Source organism: Triticum dicoccoides, chromosome 1B, assembly GCF_002162155.2.
Source record: "Triticum dicoccoides isolate Atlit2015 ecotype Zavitan chromosome 1B, WEW_v2.0, whole genome shotgun sequence".
Taxonomy (NCBI): domain Eukaryota; kingdom Viridiplantae; phylum Streptophyta; class Magnoliopsida; order Poales; family Poaceae; genus Triticum; species Triticum dicoccoides.
This window is the reverse complement of record NC_041381.1, coordinates 585150718-585159377: the sequence shown is the minus strand read 5'-3', so window position 1 is coordinate 585159377 and position 8660 is coordinate 585150718. Positions and strand designations below refer to the sequence as shown.

At 44.7% G+C, this 8660-nt stretch overlaps 1 long non-coding RNA gene across 10 annotated transcripts; it reads left to right on the top strand.

Annotated features, from left to right (window-relative positions):
* The first annotated feature begins 1555 nt into the window (after positions 1-1555).
* On the top strand, positions 1556-8365 carry LOC119348910. Of its 10 annotated transcripts, XR_005169155.1 has the most exons (11): positions 1556-1969; positions 2063-2128; positions 2351-2411; positions 3335-3405; positions 3494-3635; positions 4320-4371; positions 4529-4783; positions 4885-4945; positions 6510-6743; positions 6844-7005; positions 7752-8365. It is a non-coding gene; the product is annotated as an uncharacterized LOC119348910 (long non-coding RNA). The 10 variants fall into 10 exon arrangements; XR_005169153.1 differs by having other exon boundaries at positions 4323-4371; positions 6510-7005; XR_005169156.1 differs by lacking the exon at positions 6510-6743.
* The last annotated feature ends 295 nt before the right edge of the window (positions 8366-8660 follow it).

The following is an 8660-nucleotide window of genomic DNA, read 5'->3' as shown; positions in this document are numbered from 1 at the left end:
AGATCCGCGCGCTTGGCCGCCTGCGCGGCAGGCCGCGCCACGCCCTCGCCGACGCCAGATCCGCCCTCACCTGGCCGCCCTCACGCCAGATCCACTCGCCTGCACGCCGTACCTGGCCATGCGCGCCACCACGGGAGCCGGACCCCGCGCTGCCCGTGCCTCGTGGGGAGGGGAGGACCCCGCCGCCGCTGACGCACGCACGGGCTTTGCCCGACGCCGTCCCCTGGCGGCGGCGAGGGAGGGGGAGGCGAAGGTGTGGGAGGCGGCGACGACGGGCTGGGGTTTTGCCCGGCCGCTCGCGGGAGCGGCGCAAGCGAAAAGGTCTTCCTGTGATACTGCCGATGTTGTAGGTGGCAAGACTTCGAGGCTCTCCTCAACGAGTAACGGTGGAGGGACATCCGCACCGGCGCGTCGACATTGCACGTTGGGCCACGCGCGGCCTAACTTGCGGCGCCAGTCGGCCCCCACGTGCCTGAACCGTGCCGGTCGCTGTCCTAGCCTCGCCGGAGGTCTGAACCTTTGGCAGAACATGCGGCGCTGAGAGAGGCTGATGATCCTGCTGACACATCGGGCTGTTGTGCGTGATCCGCGAGACTGCGCTGCGCTAGGTTGGGTTTCACCGGCAGAGTTCATAGAACCAGAGGGGCTGGCCGCTGGCAGATGAGTCGGCGTACATGGCCGTCGTCCATGAGCGGATGCACGCGGCCGACTACAGGCTCATGTTCCTGGACAACATCAACGATGACGACTATGGTGCCGAAGACGAGAAGCGGATGTCATCCACCTCAGCGGCAGGGACGGCGACATAGTTGGGGTTATTTTCAAATTTTAAATTCTATTCAAAAAGATGTAAAACGTCCTAAAATTTGAATGAAGTTTAATTTGATTGAATGAATTATGAATGATTTCAATGATTTATGAGTTCTTTGAATAATTTTTTTATTTATTTGAATAAATATTGAAATTTGTGAAACTAAAAAGAAATGAAAGAGAAAAGGCCTTGCTCTGTGAATCGCGAGTGAGGCATAATCAGCCAATCTTCGTCAACCCAAGGGCAAAAGGGACATGACTTCGCTTAAGGGCACAGTGGCCGGTCCCTAGAGGACAGTGTGAGGACAAGTCTTTATATCGAGAAATAAGGGATCGAGTGCTTCCCGCGCCTCCTCAGAGTTCAATTGATTCTGGCCATCCGATCCGTTTTCTTGATGCTATTCTAGCCGTCGGATCAAGCCCCCGGACGATCTGGGCCGCCGGATCAAAAAACGGTGTTGTAGCAATGAATAGTTACCGCCCTTCCGCGGTTCTCTGTCACTTCGCGGACTCATTCCGGTCTCGCTGATCTGTGGAGTAGCTCACGTGTGGGTCCCGTCTGTCGGTGGCTGGGTCTAGCGAAGCGTCCCGTGCGGCTCGTCCCGACGAATCCAGCGGGTAAATATCTTGCCACCGCCGGTAATTACCACGGCCCGCCGAGGGCATTTTTGGGTTTTCATGCGGTGGCACTGTGCGTGCTGTACGCTGGTTGGATGAGGGAGTCCATGAGGTGGGTGCGGGCGGCTGGCTTGCCCTTTCGTGCTCCCCATTCGTCCCCTCCTCTCTTGTCTTCTCCGCTCGCCGCCGACTCGCGTCCCCTTCGATTTGCCGTCGTTCTCAGGACGGAGACCTAGCCGCCGCCTCCTCCCGCACTCGCTCGTCCCTCCTCCTCCTCTACGTCTCCTCCACCCAATCCCTAACCCACGCCGCCGCCGTCTCCTTCACCAGCCCACCGGAAGCCCGCCGTCCACTTCCCCGGCGTCGTCGCCGTGTCCTCGCGTGCACACGGCAGGAGGAGCGCCCCCACCCTCTCCTCTCCTCCTCCCCTTATCAAGAGCCAGGACAAGGAGGGCCACCGTGGCCGAGCAGGTCAGGTGTTGCGTCCAGATCGCCAAGGAGCCGCCTGCAAGGTCGGCCATGGCGTGACTGAGCAGAGCAGGTGAGGAGGGAGACGCTGGTTCCTCTTTCCCGCTACTTATCTAGGTCTATTTATCGTGATTCGTAGGGATCTGATTAGGTTTGTTAATTTTAGCCTCAGCATGGTCCGGTTGCTGCGGATTGGTGAGCTATAGAAGGTACCTCGTGTGGCCTGGTTGAGGTGAGTCCCGCACCAGTGGATTTGATCTCCCCCGAATCTTTTTGCGTTTGGATCCTTTTGCATCTCCTGTTCCTCTTTTGGTTTCTTCTTCTTGCCTCTGCTGGGCTATTTTGGCTGCTTGCTGGGCGTTCATTTTCTTCTTTTGCTTCTTTCATTTTTATGTGCTTCCTCTTCACCTGATTGACACTGTATTGTTTATGTGCTGCCTAATTTGTTTTGCAGGTACCATGCTTGTTGTGGATTGCAGCCTCATGTGTGCGTGGAGCACATCTTGGGTGTTCAGGTAGCTGACTTAGCCCCCTAATTTATTTTACTCATTAGATTTGATGCAAGTATGGCTCCCTAATTAGCAGTTCTCTTTGGTGCATCATGTTCTTCCAGTTGCTTGATTGATTAGAAAGCCCTGCCACATTTTTTTAAGAGAGGAGGCGCTTGATAGATAGGGATTTAGTAGAAGAAATTGCTATATAGGGATGACCCTTGTATGCTTATTAAAGAAAATTTTTATGTAAGCCTCAGGCTTTCTTGGGTTTATTAAGTGAAAGAGCTAGATTAGCCAGCCAGTTCTCTTTGGGGTTTGCACATAAATCCTACATCTTCCATATGATTTTTAGGCATCATGTTATGCCAGGGTTTGGTTATTGCATCAACTAGCTGATTTACCCCCTTATTTCCTTTACGTTGATTTGATATTGTGCATGTATTAATGTTTAGTGTCACTTGGATTCAGAACAAAGAGCTGGTACACAGTACAAAAGAAAGAAGTATACAGATCTGCAGATTCGAGATGCTATAATTTTTATATGTGCAAAGCACAGAGATGGTTGGAATTGGTTGTGCATTGTCACCTTCTGCTGTATCTGTCAAGACCTAGGTGTTGTATTTAGCCAAACAGAGCTTCGAGGATTTTCCTGCGCTTGCTCACATTAACCTAGAAACCCAACTCGCTTCTAACTACTAGGTCAAATTGCTTGCGTGCTGGCAAGGATATCCATGGTCTTTGCTCCACCACTTGCTTCTAGGGATTGCTAGCTTATAAGCAATAACTGAATAATCACACTACTGTTTAAAAGGGCTGATTTTTGTAAGAAATAAATAGCTTGCAAGTGTAATCAATAACGTGGCGTCTCTCATAGTTCAACAATATTGCATCATGTTGGTTGGATGACCTGGTTGCATGACACTCTTTGTGGTAAACTTCTGCAGGGTTTAGGCAACCCCAACAACTCTGGCTCCATCGTCCCTGAGCTCAGCCGTCTTGTGAATCTTTAGTACCTGTATGTGCTCCTACAATGAATTCCCTTGTTTCTGTTATTTGAACAGAACAAAATGGTTTGATTTTCTCATTTGGAACTTGATTTGCAGGGAGCTGTACAGGAACAACCTCAATGGCGAGATCCCAAAAGAATTGGGCAAACTGAAGAAATTAATCGGTTTGGATTTGTATGCCGATAATCACTGGAAGAATCCCCAAGTCACTTTCCAAGCTCAGCTCACTGATATTGATGTATGTATTATCCTCTGATTGCAGTTAATTCCTCCACAGTACAAATGCCCCCTCTGAAAAAACTACAGTACTAATTCTAAACAGACTGAAATGCAATTTCAAAAAATTGTTTTTGACATAGTGCATTAGATGTATTAAAAGGATGTAGATTCATCTCTCTTAATTCATATGTGAACAATTTTCCCCAAGCGAATACTCAAGTGATTTCCTTCAAGCCTGATAACGACGTTATCATTTTTTTTGTATAATTGATTTCAGTATATGCAAAATAATTAAAGTGACTAAAGATCATTTTCTGTGAGTTGTCTGTGCAAGATATGAGTAAATTTCTAGGGCAATAGTGTTCAGTTTGTATAGCTTAGTAGTTTCTAACAATAGCTTTCTGATGCTATGAATTTTGTATAAATTCGCCAAAGAGGACAGGCAATGGCTATGCGGGTGCATGGCTCCGATGACCTGATGATGATGTCAATAATAAATTATTGGAGAAAAAACCTAATGCTAGAAGTGCAGCCTTCACTGCGCTACATATATGTTATATTCCTTCTGAAATGAGAACTCTGAATATAAATGTATGTATATCAAGATCATAGTAACTAAGCGACACAAAGACGTCAGTTTCAATTGTCAGTCTATCACACATTATCTTTATTTATTTATGGCAGGAATATATGTTTATTGTAGCAGGTAAATCCTTCTATTTTTAGGAGAAGGAAAGCTAACTACTTTGAAGCTGGTAAATCTTTTGGTTTATGTTGTACTTATACAGATACCTTGGAATTTCAGGCTAGATATATACTTTTTCCTGGTCGTTTTTTGATGAAGTTGGAGTGCTTCACAACTTAGAGTTGTTTTTTGGTTCTCTGTTTGAAGGGCTTCTGTTGTGCATGCAGGGCAGAAGCAATATCATGGTGGCACACTTGGTGTGCCCATGCCATCAGTCTCAAGCATTGGGTGTAGAAGTTCTCCGCCAACCTGAAGTGTGTGTGCATGCTGATCGGTCTCAAGCGTTGGCTGTAGAAGTTCTCTGCCAATCCGTCCATACATGCCACAGATTACTTCAATCTGAAGGCGTCATGATTGTCATTTGGTCAGTGCTTGATGTGCTTCTGTGCTGGATCAAGTCCAATTAGCTACTGCTAATTATTGTAAGATTATACTCTTGTGTCATATCATGGGAAAGATTATTTTCCCTATACTGTCACCTCCATATTACTTACTTGTTTGTTCGATATATTCGGAGCTGCAGGCACCCTTTGTGGAGGAGGACAACGACCAGGGCATCCATGGTCGAGAGCTCGGCTCCTTGGGTAAGCAGCACCCCCACATGGTCGCTTCAGTTTTCAAAGCCTTCTTTTTTGTTTGTGTGGGCTGGAAATGTGTGAGCTTTATATGGCACATGGGTGTGCATTCACTGACGAATCATTATATCTTGTGCATGGACTATTTACTTGCTTTTGATATGGTGAGTGTTACTCTGAAGTCTTATATCTTCGATATTACAAATGTTTCAAGTCTGAACCTCCTATGCATGACGATGTGTATATTATAAAAGTAGTGTGTTCATGCACATCTATTTTGAAGCCCTTCACTTGGTGACATGAGTGGCATCTAAGAATCAGAGTCCACTAATGAACAATTAATCATAAATGCATTGTATATCCTTTCTCTTGGGGGTTATTTGTTAGTCTTCTCTGATATTAACTGTAAAATGTGTATTTTCATCATTTGACTGACGGTCTAATACTGAACTTAAACATGTATTCTTGGATGATATGTGAGTTTGTGTCTTTTTTGTTTCAATTTGAATAAAATGTTTTCAAATGGAAGATGTTATGATAATCGCCAATGATATGTATTCGTATCATCAGCTAATATAAGTAGAATTATTTGTACCAGATGTATTTTGCATGCTTTAAGATTTTGATTAACATCTTATATATTCCCACCCTACCAGCCTGTTGTGCAAAACTAATGCTAACATGCTTGTTTGAGAGCGAAGTCTTCTGCCAACTACCTCTTCAATATGTTAATGAAGAATTCAATATTGATCAATAGGAATTTCACCGGCGATTGTTTGTAAACCGCCCTTGGCACAAATTCCTAAAGCAATATTTGTTGTAGTTATTGGATCGAGATATCTGGAGCTATTTATTTCCATTTGACTTCTACATTCTCGGATCAATTTTGTGTTCGTGTGCCTTTCACCTCTACACACCATCATTATTTTCTTGATGTTGTCACCCATTTGTTAATGTTGTAGAATATATATCATTTGACTTCTTCTTTCAGGTTTAATTTTTGTTTAATTAATGCCAACAGGTTGTGATGTTCATATATGGGGATTTTTGTTGTCAGTTGTGTTGCTTCAGTATGTAGGTGCTACTGTCCATGTGGGATATGTAATAGGTCGGACTGGTTTGCTAGCTTAATTGTTTAGCTTGATTTTGTTGGTGAAATCCATTACCTCTCCGTCCTTATCTTATTTTATTAGTCGAACATAATATCAGATCACCTACAATGATTATTCTTTATTACGGCCTCATATTAAAGTAGTCTGATTAGTCGTAGTAATTCATAAATATTTCCAGTATAGTTCTTATTTGGTTTCTAGGCATATAATTTACTTCAAAATTTTAATCGTTATTTGGTTAGTAAGGCCTTTTTTCCAATTGTGATGTTTGAAACATTTTACGAGAAATCTAACCACCAGTCGACTGGTGATTAGCGACAGGCACGGACGATTTTGTTCAGCGATTTTCTTTTCCTCCCATCGCTGAATCGTTTTTTTTATGCACCGCTCGTTCGTACGAGTTCCCTCGACTGCCGGTCCCTCCGATTCTCCTGCGTCGCTGAACCGTTTTTCTTATGCAGCGCTTCACAAAAAATACTTGCGTCGGTTGGGACCAAAGTTTCAGATCGCGGTGCTGGAACCCTTCCCGCGACGCAATCCCATAAAAAACGCGATCTGCCGCTAACCGCGCGATCACGCGTGAAACGGCGCTATTTGACTTCGCTATCGCTGCAAAATCGCGGGCATGGGCCGAAAGACTGAAACACAAGGGCCCAAATGCCCCAAACAGATCAGAACGGCCCAAATTCGCGATGGTATATAATACCGCCTCCAGAAAACCTAGCTCGTGTCCCCCATTCCCTTCTCTCCCTCCCACTAAAAAGTTTGCGGCGGCTGCGCTGTTCTTCCCAGCAGTGCCGACTGTTGCTTCGTTGGAAGCCAGATTCGGTTGCGGGGGAGGTGGAAAGGCGACCGGCGACGAGGGGCCTCTGCACGACGTCGCCTCTACGACCACGATGACATCTCAGTCTCAGTCTCAAACGGTTCCAGCAGCCGGGGCAAGCACATCGCCAGGAGGTACATGAGTCCTACATTCCATAGCTCATTTGTAGAATATTCAGACTTGTTTGTTGATTCAGATTGTAGGCTCTGGGATTTAGACTTGTTTGTTGATTCAGATTGTAGGCTCTGTTGATTCAGATTGTAGGCTCTTGGGATTGCATTGTAGACTTGTAGTTGTAGGTTTAGATTGTAGCTTAGGTTTTCAACATAGCTCATTGGTAGAATATTCAGATCTGCCACTCAAATTTTTCTTTAGATGATGGTCTGTGATGCCTTGATCTGCTGCTTTAATTTGCTTGTGTTAAATGAATAAGTCACAGCTCAAGAACTTGTGTAAAGAATAAAGATATTGTTGTCTTCTTGGCTACTTCCATAACCTGTGTAAATAGAATAACAGGGTTTTTATTATTTTTTCATGTGAGTGTAACAGTGAGGTGCTTTGTAGTGTATTGTGTCTGATTATGGACATGACAAGAAGACCATGATTTGCTTCTCAGTAACCCACTCAAATGCATTGTTCATTCCATTTTGAAGACTGTGATGCTGTCAATTTCTCTATGAACTTAAGTGCAGAACTAGTGATGTTATACTTGCTGTAGACCTTGAGACTGAATTTATACTTATATTTATATATTGAACTTCTGCTGACCTCTATTATACTTCTTCTATTTATCTGGTGATGTTATGCTTGCTGCAGCCCTTGAGATCTTTATATTGGATTCATGGTTTTTGTTCACACTCTTCATTTGTTCATTTTGTAGGTTCACACAAAGAGACGCAGCAGGCTGGTGCATGACAAGATGAGTGACCTTGTTTTCATCAAGTTCAACTCCAAACTGAAGGACAAGAAACTAAACAAACTCAAGGACCCCATTGAGAAGCAGGTGGTAGATGTTTTAGAAGATGATGAGAATGAATGGATCACTGGTGTGGTGCCTAATGGTGATGAAGAACAAGTTGAAGGTGAAGATCAAGATCAAGAAATTCCATATGCAAGCTCGCATGCTGGACCAGGAACTTCTGCTATTAATCCCCTTATAAGGAAGAGGGGTGTCTATGGTAAGAAGAAGATGATGATCCCTGTTACTCCTCAAGAAGATCTGCTCTCTGCTTCCTCTGCTTCAGAAAGTGACGACGACGAGGACACCAACATGAGTTCTGGTTCTGACATGTGAGCTTGTCGGTTTCTTTATGAAGTTCGTTTTGGCGCTCATGATTCTATCCTTTCCTGTGTGCTTTTGACAAATGAATTCTGAAGACTTTGTGATGCATGTAATGGACTATGGACATGCTGCTGTTGTTACTTAACTTCTGCCGAACTGCTGATGTTATGCTTGATGCAGTCTTGAATTTATGTTTTTATTTATTTGTTGAACTGCTGCAGATCTCTTCTGTACTTGTTATGTTCAAATTTATATTGAGAATCCTCTGTTTTCTACTGAAAATACCCTGTTTCCTGAGAAAAATATGCACATGTATTAGTATAGATGCATGATATACATGCAAAAGTACTGTAGCCGCGAAATGGCTTAGCGGCCGCTATAGCCGGCGATAGCGTCTGTAGCGTTGGCACAGAGCCAGCCGCTAAATGCCTTAGGCCGCGATCTGAAACTTTGGTTGGGACTCGATCCCTGGCCTTCTAGAGAAGAGACTAATGCTTCGGCCCAGCT